Source organism: Sturnus vulgaris, chromosome 5, assembly GCF_052056855.1.
Source record: "Sturnus vulgaris isolate bStuVul1 chromosome 5, bStuVul1.hap1, whole genome shotgun sequence".
Taxonomy (NCBI): domain Eukaryota; kingdom Metazoa; phylum Chordata; class Aves; order Passeriformes; family Sturnidae; genus Sturnus; species Sturnus vulgaris.
In genome coordinates, this window is record NC_142247.1 from 35532136 (window position 1) to 35546827 (window position 14692).

Sequence of the window (14692 nt, forward strand, 5' to 3'; positions counted from 1 at the left end):
AGTTTGGTACTGAGTATTCCAGTCTTTTTATGTCATTCATTTTGAGGAAATAATAAGCAAAACCACTTGTGGGTTAAATGATTTAATAATCTGATGGGCCAGAATGGAAAATATTGCTGGGAAATAATCTCAGATGTTACTGCTGAATTTGTAGAAAGCTTACGTGGCCATATGCTTTTAGCTTTTTCCAAATCTTAATTAATAAAGAATGAATATGTGTATGTGTGTGAATGAACAAAATCTAGGATCATCTCAAGTTGAAATGGTGCCAGGTAGTTAACTTTGCAAGAGGGGAGAGCAAGAAGCTAGAGAAAAAAATCTTTTGGGTCTAGTTTCAATATTTCAGAACAAATTTAATATATGATATTATGACTGAGACAAAACTCCTACTAGCACTTAGTTTAACTTTCATGAAGCTGGTTTTCATGGAGCAGGTATTGCCAAGGCCTGCAGTCTGGATCTCTGTTGGGGCCCAGTTCATGGTGCCACAAACCAGCAAGTAACAGCAAAATAGTTTTCACCTGCTATACCTTGAAATGTCACCAAGGGTTCCCATTTTAACTATCCTGCCTTTTGGGGGCCAATGTATTATACTAGGGGAGGCAAACCTCACTTCTTTGATCCTAGGGTAGCAATGTCAGAACAGCTCTATCTCTAAGGGCAAGATGTGTAGAAATTTTCTTCCAGTTTTACTTCCACACAAAGGGCAGCCTCTCTTGCCTTCCTAGCTGAGTCTGAAATAACCACTACTGCTGCAGGTGTCAGAGGCTTGACCCTACAGCACAGTAGTGTAACTGTCTGTGTCCATTTTTCATCTGAGTTTTTCAGGTGGAAGCATTATATAGTATAAGTCTGGGGGGGGGAGCATGCCTTTTACTGCAGTGTGCAGTACATGCTTGGAAATTTATCTCACACCATTTTTGTCAGCAGTGATAGGAATTTGAAGCATTCCACAGCAGCAGGAACTGTCCTACTGTGCTCTTAATCTCATTTAGCAGGGCAGCACTAGTTGTTAAAATGTGTGTAGTTTTGGAGGCCCGAGCAGGTCTTGGGAGTGCAGCTGAGGATAACCACAGCCTAGGTTGCTGAAGAAACTTCTTTGCTAACTGTAGGAGTCCAAGGCATTTTGCATTACTTTGGTTTCATCCTTGCTGTTGGTATCGTGGGAAGCAGCAGGGGAGAGTAGGAGAGGGTGAAAGAGCCTCATGAAGTAGACTGTGTTTGTGATAGGGATGACTTTTTTGACTTTACAATTGTATGGAGTTTTGTACTGAATGCTTTTTAAATGTTTGTGGTTATAACTAAGAAACTGGTTATAATTTCTTTCTCCTTTCTTATGGTTATAAGAAGATGTGGAAACAAATTTTGGAGAGCTGAACATCAGCTGTGATTTGCTTACAGGTGGAAATGCTACTTGGTTTGAGTCTTTCATAACATTTGACTTTTTATTCCAGTTTTAATCAAGGACTGAACAGTGTGTCCTTTGAAAGGGAATGGGCAAATGCTGGAGGGCAAGAAAGAGAATTTGGAGGCTTGCCTCACTTGAGAAAGGCCCCTGACAGCACAGCTAGACAAGTTGTGCTTCTATAATGAGTTTCTGTGGTTGTTTAGAGATGCTGTAAATACATTTACCACAAAGGATGCACAACTGGTGACTAAGTCCTACACATACTGCTTTCAAACACTGGTTTCTTTCACTGCCAAGTCCTCAGTGGTGTGAAGTTGTTTGTATATGTTTTTTTTCCAGCTGAATACAGAACATATTGTTCTGTTGCTCGTATAGTTCTATGCACTTTGCTTGCTACCCACAGGCAACTAATTGCCAGTTAGGATTAGGGAATTCCCTATAATCTTTAATTAAAATCCCTGCTCAGCGTACCTTTAAGTGTGTTAGTTTATCTTTTCCTTGGCAACCTCATGTTTATGGTGGATATATATTTATTTGTATCTATATCTTATATATCTCACTATATATAATACTTCTGTTTTCACATATCTTGGAGAGGTTCCTTTTTCAAGTAGCAGGAAAATTTGGAAGTTTGTAAGCACAACCTGTTGGTTTATTTTGTTTTAAAGAGTTTTGCAGTGTATGAGAAACTGGACAGAATATTTAGCCGTGCAACTTTAAAATGTGACATTGATTTCTGTCTACAGTGCATCTGAACAGCCTGGATCAGAGGAAATAGGTCTGAAAGAAATCTCAAAGCAAGAATCAGCTGAAATTATAATTCCCGATGTGGTTGTTTTAACTGTTCTTAGAGACCTGTAGTGATGGGGGCATCTGGAGCAATCCTTTCTGATACAGAGTGACCTTTGGAAAACATCCTCATGGCTATTGGTAAATTGCTGAGCTGTCCAGTACAGATGTGGAAAATAAATTATTCCTCCTTTCTATAATTTTACATAAGCTTGAAAACAATTGGTGTGTTTTATTCTGCACCTCTCTTTAGACTCTAATAATTTTTCTTTTAGGATGATTAATCCTATCTTTATCCCAGTTGTTTCCTCATTGGAGAACCCCTGTCCCTCCACTCTTGCACTATTCTTTATAATTAGACCATATTTTTCCTTAAGTACAGCATATAAAACTAGACAAAGTCACACAAAAAGCTCATTTAATTCCTTTTTTAGTATTATAGCATGGAGCTACGTAGCCGCTTGGGTTTGTATCCCTTCCTGAAGGATTCTGTGCAGTCAACTGGATGAGACATTGTTTCCTAAAGCACTCCAGGGACTTTGCTTAGGACTGCTGAGTTGTACTACTGTGGTGGGTGCCATGTAATGCTGGCCCTGCAGGAGAAAATCTGCACAGAAAAGAAAATTCTTACTCCAGAATAAGTAAGGCTTAAGGCTTAAATAAGGCTCAGATCATTGCAAGTGGAAACGTTGATAAATATCATGCATTTGAAAGCAAAGCTCAAACTATCATATTTGGAGTGCTTTTTATCTTTTTATTTAAATTAGCAGGTTTTGTCTGTACCACATCCTTTCCTGGGTGTCCAATGTTAGAAGTTCTGTGTGCAAACTTCCCCAGGTTAGGGTAACAGCACTTGACAGATGTGTGAATACCTTTGGAATACATGAGCTTGGTTATCCTTTCCTTTTAACCTTACAAAGCCTTTTCTTTAGACCATTTTGAGCCCCATCTGGTCCACTTAAAAAGAATATAGAAACTTCCCTGTGTTTTCAGAATAATTTATTCTAATTATTAGTTGGGGAAAAAACCCTTGCTGAAGTGTTTTTTTCTATCCAGGAAGTGTGGAAATTATGTCTTAAGTCTACGGTAACTATACTTGTGCCAGTCTCTATATTAGGTCAGTTTATAACAAGAGAATATTCATGGGATAGTGGGAGTATTGCAGCTAGAGATAATTAGGCTAAATGTCCACTCCCAAGTGACTGTTTGTTGTGGGGGGAATTGAAAGCACAGGAAATGAAATAGAGTAAATTGTAGCTCATAACTTATGTAAGACTGACCTGCTTTCCTTTAGCATAAATAAAAATTTTATGCTAGTTTGACTATAAAGGCCAGAGTAGTACAGAGTGTGTGTGCTGTGATCCATAAACACTGGCCTTTTTTGAACATGGACACTTAGGCATTGTGACTTGTGAAAAGCCAAGCTTTAGTAAGGGGAAAAAAATAGCCATATGCATGGTGCAGCCTCTAAAATAATTGAAATCAACTTAATGCAGAGGACTTTATTGGTTGTGGCTGCTCTTCTCCCTAGGAAAGTATTTCCTCATGAGATAATTTTATTTATTTAACTGTATTTGAAGTAGTTGCCTCAAAAAATTTCATTTGGGGTGTCTCAACACTTTTAGTGGTTTCTAAGGTGTGGGTATATAGTTATTATGTGTAATGTTATTTCTTGGGATTAGGTTATTAGAAAAAAATGCTTCAACAGTCAACAAGGATCTTCAATTTAGCCCTTCTGCCTAAGAAAGGGGAAGGATCCCAATTTACAGGAGCTGGGGTTGACTCTTAAGAGATTATTTGGTTATACCTGATGTGCTCTCCTTTAGCAGCCTCTGTCCTTAAAGGCAGGTGTGATTTTCCAGCTTTTTAAGGGATATATGAAAGAGCATTTATGTGCTTAGTAAATACTCTAACATAAACAAGTGATAACTTACTAGAGAACATTAGTGTATTTTTCCCCTTTCTTTTGAACTCGTTTCAGGTTCAAATAGAACTCTTCTGAACACTAAGTTTCTTAAGACTGATATACTGTGGAAATTATCAGATCAGATTTATTTCTTTATCCTATGATACTGTGTATTTTAACATTATCTTGGATAAAAGTAAAAGTAGCTAATATATGTGAAGTAATTTAATTTTTTTTTTGGAGACATTGTGTTGATAGGCCAATTTTTTTAAAAAATCAGCAGAAGAAGCCTGCAATTATTTTGAATTGTACTAAGCATGCAGTAAAGCAGAATAGCTGTTTGTGATTGGAAAGGGATCTGTTCTTTATCTTGGAAAAATCATACTTATTTGCAAATTATAAAATATGTATCAGTCTTGTCTCTACTTTGTGTTCTTACTCTTGAAACTCGGGTCATTATTCCCCATAAAACTGAACTTTTGCTTTCCCGCAGTTCTGACTCATTACAGATGTAACTGAATTTACTTCCTTTCTCTGGGAAGTTTTTGGAAAGGGAAGGGAAATGCTTTGAATGTATGGTACCTTGTGGAGAAGACTGGCAGCTCCAGTTTCAATGCAGTGCTATTTTTTAAGTAGAAAGGCTTTTGTAGCTATTTGTGACATCAACCCCCAACTTCTAAATTCGGTTTAGAATCCAATGGGTAGCTGTTTCAGCTTCTAAACATAATGTACTGTCCATAGGTGTGCCACATAGGAAAGGAATCTGATACTAGGGTCAATATCACAATATTTTTTTAAGATAGATTGAATTAGATAGGTTGTCCACATTATCAGCAGAAAAACCCCATACTTCTAAGTTTCTTTGGAATCTAAGGTGTATGTGTTTCAGCTTCTAAAAACTGTGTATTGTCCCGAGGGGTCACACGTAATCAACTCATCACACTTCACTAGTTTAAACTTCTGGATTGTCCAAAAATGTAAATCAGATTGTGTCAAAACAAATACCAAGGTCTGAATTCAAGAGAAGCCTGTATTCTTCTCATGACACTCATGCTTACTGGCCTGGATATGAATCTTATTACTTGTCTTTGTCTTGGAGACTGTGCAGCCAGAATACATCTCAGTCCTGTTTCCCAGCTGCTTTCTCCAGTGTGCATAGGAATGAGGGTGGTTTTAACTAGATGTGAGATTCACCTGAGTAGCTTCTAAACCTGGCCCAGTTTTTTTTCAGTAGATACTTTTTTAAACAGTGCCATGTGTGGTACATGGAGTGGTGTGTGTGTACCCGTGCTTCATCCATGTAGGCTGCAATTTACAGCCCTCATTGTATCATGTCTGTAGGTTTACTGAACAGTAATGGAAGGAAGTTTGGAACCTTATGCAGTCTTGCACGGTGGAGAAGTGGAGGGATGAGATGACCCAGGGAGATTAAGGGCCAGGAAAGGTCCTGTGAAGGACTTAGAAGGATTATTTCTTCAGTCTCATCATTTGCTTTGGTAACAATTCCCAGCCAAGCTAACGTGGTGCTGTAGTACAGGATCTTGAGTAGTCGTCATCAGCCAGGGTGACAAGTGTGCAGTGATTATTACTGAATGTGTCAGTCTGGCTGCTTTTATCCACCTGTGCATGATGCCTTGCCCACCTTTTTTTCTCCTTGCTGCTTTAAGGTAAATATGTTTTCTTGCATGCCTCTAACAAATGTCAGTTAAAACACAAACATCTTCTCCAAGCTATGCTGTGGCTTCTTGGTTTTTTTAATGCTCAGTTGTTCTGAAATGTATTTCAGTTGCTCTGCTGGTAGTCTTGCCTGAGAAAGGCACATGAATGGATCTGTTTACCAAGGTTGTTTCTCACTTGGCTGGTGTGTGTTAAGTTTTGGTAAGAGGAGATTCCTTGCCTGCCCTATTTATTGTTGTTTTTGTGTTTTTGTATTTTTCAATATATGAATTAGAAAATTTTACTTTCTGATGTTCCTGAAGAGATGTTGCTCCTGTAAAACATGCTGTGAGCAGACTGCCCTATAAAGTAGGACTTTTACGTACTTTCCACTCTCATATACTTCTCTTGACAGTTGTTTTGTTACCTTGCTGGTTCTTCTGTACATACTCTAGTAAGAAATATGTAATCTGTGCTTAGATTCTCTTTTTGGATTATCTATATATTCATTGTTTCCTCTAGCAGATCTTTTTATTGTTTATTTCTGCTACTCTTAGTAACATGATGTTTAATTTTTTTTTCCTGTTAATAACTGAGACTATGAAGTTTCTAGGGCCATGGAGAAGCTATACTTCTTATTACAGGCTAGTCTTACTGCCATGACTTGGAGACTTCGGTATCCATGGCTTCTTTATGCTAAGTTTGGAGTGCCACACGACTCTAAAGCAAATAAAAGTACTAAGAAATAGAAGACTCACACCTTAGAATCCTGGATATCTTAGTGTGTATGTCTGATAACTGGAGGTGTCACAGCTTCACCAATTTCTGTACTGGGAAAATAGGATCTAACCTGGCTGGAGCTGGCAGAGCTGAACTCGTTTGTGTTGGTCATGAAATTGGTTCCAGATCTGGAAGCTTAGGCAGCTGTAGCTCAGGATAACCTGTTTCCAGCAGAGTGCTCTGAGAGCTCTGATTAGGGCTGTTGGATTGCATTAAGGACGTGGAGGAAAAGGCTTTGGGCAAGTTTCATTTCTATTCAGACGTGAGCTACTGCAGTTTCTTTACTTGTCATCTTTTGAATACGTTGCTAAGGAGAAAAGGATAAAAAGACCAGAATGAGTTGCTAAATCTTGAGATACTTGCACGGAAAACATAGACTTGATACCATAATTATTATTAAAGCCACTGCAGTTCTAGAATCTCTAGTAAGGATATCTGCATTGAATTTGTCTATGTTGTACATGCATGCCTAAGCTTGACAGCCTATAGAGAAAGTCACTTTTATTTGTTTGTTGTGGTTAAGTTTTTGTATAGGTCTTATTTGAAATAATACTTCTGTTGCCTTCTTTCTTCTTTTCTAGTAATTTTGCCAGGAAATTGTCTTCTGGAAGTTCTATAGGTATGAATTATGAAAGAAGTTTGATGTTTGGTATTATGCAGTTGCTCTATTTATTGCAGTTTTTTTTTTTAAGTTCTCTTTTTCCAAGTGAGGTCAAGGTCAATAAAAATTGCACATTGTAAAGAAAAAGCTTAGGTAACCTCTACTTAAATATTCTTAAATGTACATGAGTACTTCTTCAATTTCTGTTCCATCTCTTTGACTGTCCCTTTTCTTTCCATGTTTTCAGCACTCTTTTGGTGAAGCGCCTCAAAGGCTGGAGTAGCTGGGACTGTTCTGCTCTCTTTCCCAGCTTTTCTTTGAAATCTCCTTTTCCTGTGAAATGTGCTGACAGATTCTCTCTCATGTGCCTTGATTTGCCAAGTGATACACGCTGCGAGTACCACTAAATGCCTTCATATCCAACTGTGCAGGAGATTTTTGGTATTATTTGCTTATTCATATACAACTGTTTGAAAAATTAGGCATGTACAGGCATATTGTTGCGATCTGGCCCTGGAGCAATGAAGTTGTTGTTCTGATTTCAATACAGAGTGATGGTACCCTGCCAGCTGAAAATCTCATCTTCAGATTTTTCATCATGCTTTTGTGTCTGTAGCGGAAGCCTTGTGAATTAGCCTCTAACAGGAGCTGCTTTTAGGTGCTGCAGGTTGGGACTTCCATTTATTCCTTGAAGTAACAGGATTTTGGAGCAGCAAACCTGCTGACCTGAGCAACTTAAAGCTCAGTCAAGGGTATTTTTCCTCTGTCGGTAGCACAGCACAGTTAAGGATATGTGTCAATGGAGAGAGTTCCCGTGGATAACTGGGTTTCTAGGATACAGCGTATGTTCTGTTTTAATTAGACAGTTACTCTTGTCTTCAGGCTCTCTGTCACTTCATTGCTTGTAGAGATTTTTATAGTGATAATGCAGTGTAAGAAGTAAAATTTTGTTTTAAGGATGTATTTTCTGCCTGTGTGCAAAATGCTACTCACTGATCTGTCATCTGCATTGAAAAAGAGGCTAATAGAAATTTAATTGGCCTTTTCAAAAGCTTCCAGGATCTGGGTTTTGGTGGACACTGCAGTGTTGAGTATAAGCATAAAGCTCTTCACTAGTCATTCAATTGGATGAAAACTGACACTGGCTGCTTAGAGACTAAAAATCAAGTTGCTGTGCAGAGAGCAATTAAAAAGGAAAAAAAAAGGAAGTGGGGGGAAGGAAAGCTTTCCCATTTTAAAAATTTGACCTGGTTATCCCGATGAGCAAATCTGCTGAGAGTTTTTCTTAGAATTAACATTTGTAAAGTCAATTCAAGTTTGTGTGTACTTTAACATATGGCTTCCCACACAATGATGTCATGTACAACTAAGTGCCAAAAAAAGCGTGAATGCTCCCAGCAAAAGCTACACTTTGAACTAGGATTGGATTTGCGGTTTCTGTGCCTGTGTGTGCATGGCTAGGCAGCCGGTCATGTTAGAGCACTGAGGTCTGCAGGAAGGCACAGTGGCCATGGAAGGCTTCCGTGTCATGAACATCTACTTTTCTCCCCTCTTAGATTTTGGAAAGGGTGTGAATTGTCACGGCTAATTTGCTTTAGAGGAGTTCTAGAGAGGGACTTGTCAGCTCGAGGCATCTTGGTGCTGTAAGAGCTTCATGCAGTTCCACAAGGGAGGATTTCTGTATCCTTGGGGTTTGCAGGTGTTGTGTAGGCACAACAAACTGTTCTGTGCATGGGCTTTGTTCCCAGCCCACTTCTTTGCTGAGTCATGGCTTCCCAAAGGTTGTCAATGTTTGGGAGGTGGATCTCACTTTGTGCTTGTGTTTATGGAGTGGGTGGTGGGGTGGCTCTCTCTGACCCCCTCTGTATGTTCTTCTGCCCTTAGTGCCCGATCTGTTCTTCTGCTTGTTACCTTTTGTTACAGAAAGCTTTCCTTGGGTTGCACGGTTTTTGATCTCTTTCATGCAAAACAGAATGTGCTGCAGTGGTATGAATTAAAGAGAAGCTGTGGGTTCTTTTTCCTTCAGTCTGCCATTTACTGTAAACTACTACAGGGTCCTGTTCTGTGCAGCAGTGGGTATGTTAGGAAGATTCCTGGATCACAGCAGAGATCACAAGATTTCTCCTGAGCTCTTCCATTGGCCAGGCAGTGGAAGTTGGAATCACAGACTGCCTACAGGTCTGTAGTGTGATGATTACCAGCAAATGTCCGAAAGGAAGTTTAGAGGGTGGCTTTAATGTTGGAGTAGGAAGAAAGTGGCAGTGGTATTACAGGTTCATTGGTATTGGTTGCAAACGCAAGAGTTCATGAGGATTTCATAGGGCATTTTTTGAATGAAGTATGAAATCCAGTTAGGCTGCCTCCTACTAAAACTCTCTATTTGCAAAGCCATTCTAAGTCTGCTGGCCAGCAGATACGGGTTTGTCTTTGCTCCTTTGTGCTTTGGTGCATGTTTTCTCCTCATACAGAGATGGAAGCTTTTGCTTATTTGCTGTGCAGTAGGGGGAGGTTCTTGTCTACTTGCACCTGGGCAGCAGCTGAGCCACAGCTGTGCACGTGGGTGAAGAATGACTTTAAGATGTTCCTCTTCTTTTTTGGCTACATATTCTAACCTGAAATATGTAAAAGTGGGCATGTGTATACCTAGGCACTCACTATGCCTGCTGCTTCCTCGTAACACTTATTTTCCTCATAATACAGACTTTTCTGCCACAAAACTTTATCAGCTGCAGTGAGAAAGAGGGCTGAGACAGCATAGTTTTTCAATTTCACTAGTTAATCTTTGTTTTAGCCTTTCAGGTGGTACAAGCAGCTTAATTAGTTAAAATTCATATGTGCATCTGATAAATGATAGATCCTTTACCATAAGAAAATCAACATCTTTAAGAAAGAACTCTTGGGACTTTGTATTGTCTGTGTCTCTTGCTGCCCTGAGGGTGCCCTGGGCAGGAGTGCAGCATATACTCCACAGAACAGAACCTTCCAAAATCTGCAGGGAGCCCTGCAGAGGAGCTGTGAGCTGGAGCTTGGGAAGGGAGGGACAGTTCAGTCTCCCATCCCCTCCTCTCCCTGGCTTTTGTGTGCCAGGGGTAATTATTGTCACTGTTCAATTCATGCTTAATGCCTCCCAGAGAAGAAAGCAGGCAGCTTTCTGTCTGCACATGCTTCTGTGACTGGTATTTTCCTACAAGCCAGACACCTAAGAAATTTAGTTAGAGGCTTACACAAGGGAACTATATAAATCTTTTGCAATGACCTAATGCATACAAGCTCATTGGTGGAAGCTGAACTAAATGCTGTTAAATAAATTAGGAAGTTATTAAGTGTTAAGCTGTAGGAGGAAGAGTTAGGATTTTTTTCAGATACATTTGCATGTATCATTCTTTCTACCCTTGGGTGGTCTTGAGACCTACACTGCATTCAATTTCCTACTTCCCATTTCTTGAAGAAAAAGTTAAAATATATATTATCAATAGCTTCCCTTAAATGGGAGATGCTGCTCCATCCCATAATCAGGGAGATGTTTCAACTGGTGAATGTTCCTAGTGAGCTCATAGCTTTAATTTTAATGATTTGGGAGCTGCTGTTACGTAGTTAGTCGGGAATTTTTACCATAATATTTGGAATGTATGTAGTATTGATTGCCTTTCTACCTAAAATGCATCTGTTTGAAACAATAGGCAGCAATAAAAGAGCAGTTTTTCTCTTTGCCTAATAAACATAGCTATCAAAATTTAATTTTGTTGGTCATTGTGTTAGTACACAGATTTTTTATTTTTTTTAAGTGATACATGTTTTGAACTGTTTTGCTGCTAGTCTGTTGGCATTTTCTGTTGCTTGAGAATCTACTTAGTCATAACTTAATTTCTCAAAAATAATAGAACAAAAATTACTGGTTCTATTCTTAAGGTTTAATTTCATTACAAGTAAAGATTTCCTGTGTTTGTTGTCATGCCTGTACCTGTCTATGATTTAACATCTTGATAATATAGAAAATTACTGACATTTTAGTAAGTACTGGTAATTGTGGTAGTGTACAATTGCCATATCTTAATAGCAGAGTGCAGAAAAGTGATGCAACTTTTTTGAAGTTACATGAGACATCAGTGGCAGAGGTGAGATTACATCTGGATCCTGCATTTAAAAACTACATGGAAGTATATTTGTTATAAACGAAGAAAATAGAAAAGCATACCAGTATACAATATATATATTACAAATATATATTTAAGACATCTTTTCTTTATTGCAGGTTATAGAACAGACATTAGTTTTTAGCTCTGCAGCTACAGGAAAGATGCAATCTGCATCCCTCTAACTGCTTTCTGAAAAAATGACTTGTCTAGTTCCTTGTATATGAACTTGTGTAGTTTTCTGGCATGCAGACGTGGTATATTTTTGTCACCAAAGAAGTCTGTGGACTGCAGCAGTCCTTTACTGTAGTTGTGAGAAAGTTCTGTCCTTCCCAAATTCACCTGTCTGCAGCAGCCTTTGCAGGGCACAGCTTCTGTAAATGCAGATTTGACAGTTTCAGGGGTTGCTCTGTTCAGTGACAGGTTCCATTACTTGTGAATTGCTGGTGACTCCTACTAGTTTAGCGGGGCAGCAGGAGCAGCAGAGAGCCTGCCACCTCAAGGCCACCAGCAGATTTCCTATATTATTGCTCCTCCCCTGCCCCAATGTCATTGTCTGAGCTGTGACATTGTACTGGTGCCATCTGCGACTCCTGTCACCCCTGCCACTAGTGCTTGCCTTTGCTGTAGCTTGGGATCACAGCTTCGTTCCCTAAGCTATCTATTCTTTTTCATAATGATATCAGCCTGGCTGAGTTTGGCTTGTCTGGTGTGAGCCCATCACCATTGCTTCTGAAGGGAACGGGAGCCGTCCCCCCACAGTAACAGCTGTGCAAACGAACAAGTCAGCGTTGATGCTCATCAATAGCTTTGTGCAGTCGTGGCATTGAGCTGCACCAGAACATGTGCAATCTGTCTGCTTCCTTTGTCCCACAGTACAGCCAGATTGGCCACTCTGCACTGATGAGGCCGATTGTCATGCCATGGTGTGCCTTCTCCTCCTTCCTTTTTTCCTTTGCTTTTCCTGCCTCTTTGTGCGCTGCCTGGCTGCTCCCAAACACATCTGCCACGCGTCCCATCTGCTCTCCCTGAGAGGCACGCTCAGTCTTGACAAGTGCTATTCAAGTGGTGCCCTGTTCTGTGGAGTTGACAGAAAACACTAATTTGTATTATTAATGGTGTATCACTAGTGCTCCCTGCTTCTAAAACACTAAGCAAAGTAAATAGTGGAACATCAACTTGGGAACTTGTGCGTTTTTTAAGAATCCTACATGGATAGGTGAATTTTTCCCATTCTGCTTGCCATAGGTAACACTGCTCTTACTTTGTCTTAGAACTTGTAACTTTTTCAAGACACAGTGTTCCTTCACTTTTGAAGTTTTCCTTCAAAAATGAAACCTTTATTTCAGAAGTCATATTCTTTCCTTTCTGGCATCAGTGGCAAGATTCTTTACATTAAGAGGTGAGGCACAAGTGTGTGAATAATGAAATTATTATTTATTACTATTTATTATTATTATTTACTATTCCTTTGTCTTTCAGGAAAAAATATTACTAGACTATTTAAAAAAAAATAAAAAAAATTCTAAAGTCAGAAAGAATTTAAAGCCTTGCTTGTTCTGCATGTCTGTTGGACAGCTTAGGGTTATGCACTTAACTCTTCAGATTATATTTTCTGTGGCATTTACTTACTTCCAGCAGGATCTTTCCATGTGCCAGCTCCCCTGTCAAGCTGAACAAAAATAAAGTGGCTCTCTGTGGGTGAAGGAAGAAGATGGTACACAGCATAGGCATAGATAGGCAGTAGAGTTGTTTTTGTGGAATCACCTCCAGCTTTTAGTCAAAGATTTGTGGAGATACCTGACCAAATGATTAGTATTAGTATTCAGCTCTGCCTGGTCATATTAACCATCAGCTATATCAGCTCTGTTTTCCATGCTCATTATGTTGAAGCTGTCACAGCTGCCTTGTGTACTGCTGCACAGATTTACAGCATGAAGCTGTGGTGAACAAGAAGTAACATTCCTTCTCTGTTACCATGTTTGTCTGCAATGTGGAATTCACTGTAAGCAAGAGTTAGGTGTCCAAAGTACCAAGTTGGGCAGGATTTTACACGGCTACCTAAAAGGAAATGTGCATGCATGTAGGGAGAGAAGTGATTAATTTTGACAGTGTTTGCTTCAGAGCCTTGTAAGTCTTCCTTTAGTAACTCCCTGCTTACTCAAAGTGTCACAAAGAGAAAAGTAAAGGTTGGAAATGTAAGTCAAAGAAAAGAATGAGGATAGGGAGGCTTCTAGCAATGAAAAAAAAAGGTGTGAGGAGAGAGCAACTTTTGGTCAGCTAGCAGAGCTGTGTCAGGGTGCATTTTGGTTCTGTGCTTCTTGGACGCTGCTTTGTCTGGTACTCATGTTAACTCCTTGTGAAAGCTGTTATTCCATTGTGCCTGCACTGTGTCATGCTCAAGCATCTGACCTCTGTTGGAGAGGCTGAGGATGGACTTGTAAAAGCTATGTAAGACAAATAAACAAGTGTTTTTTCTTGTCTTTTTTTTCTTCACCTGAAGGCATTGTAAGGCAGTATGTTTTATCATTGTACCCAACTAAGCATTATAAAGCTAGTAATGCCTACAGTGAGTTTGAGGAGGAAAAAATAGATGGGGATTGCTTGAGAGAATAGTATCTGTTATGCTGCAAAACACGGAATTTTTAATTTAAAGGATATAATCACAGCGCTCTCTTGGTTAGGTGTGATCAGTGGTACAGTGGTAAGCATTAACTATCCTAGTTGTGCTTTTCAGAGCAGCACCTTCAAAATTTATCAAGCCCGTGTGTCAGCACTTGAAAAGTTGTGTCAAGGAGTTTAGCAAACAGATGAGGGAGAAGGGAATAAGCAGTTTATCATCTCTGGAAAGTGGTGTTGGACACTGGGAAACAGAGAGATGAGCTATTCCTGGACTTTCCATGGATTACTGAGTTCAAGGCATCCTCTAAAGGGTTACATATGTATGTAATTGCAGTTGAGCTGTATATTGTCATTTGTCCAGTGCTTTGTACTGTATATGCTTGTTTTTAAACTTATTTTAAACTGGTCCCTGGTGGTTTAACTGGATGTGATTCCTGCCGCCCCAGCCTTGTTAATGTGTGTTGCCAGTAGGTTCCAGCAGCACTGCCTGGACACTCCCATATGAAAATAGGGTGATCAGGCGTGCTAGATAACTTAAAGATAAATGCTTTGTGTGTACCCTTGAAAACTATTCTGCTGCTATTTTCTGTGATTTCCTTTAATAATTCAGCTCTGAATGCTATAAATCCAGACTTGGTATTTCAGGAGAGTAATCAACCTTTTCTCTGCCAAACTTATCTGTACTTGGAAAAGCTTATATGCAGATCTTCTCTGTAACCCAATAACACTTTTGTGAGAGAAGAATATTTTGTTTGTTGAAATATGTGTTGAATTCTCAACTTTTTCTTGTTTTGTTT

At 39.4% G+C, this 14692-nt stretch overlaps 1 protein-coding gene across 1 annotated transcript in view; it reads left to right on the top strand.

Annotated features, from left to right (window-relative positions):
• KIAA1549 (KIAA1549 ortholog) overlaps positions 1-14692 on the top strand; it is a 140509-nt gene that overhangs the window by 52691 nt on the left and 73126 nt on the right. The gene's annotated exons all lie outside the window — the stretch shown is intronic.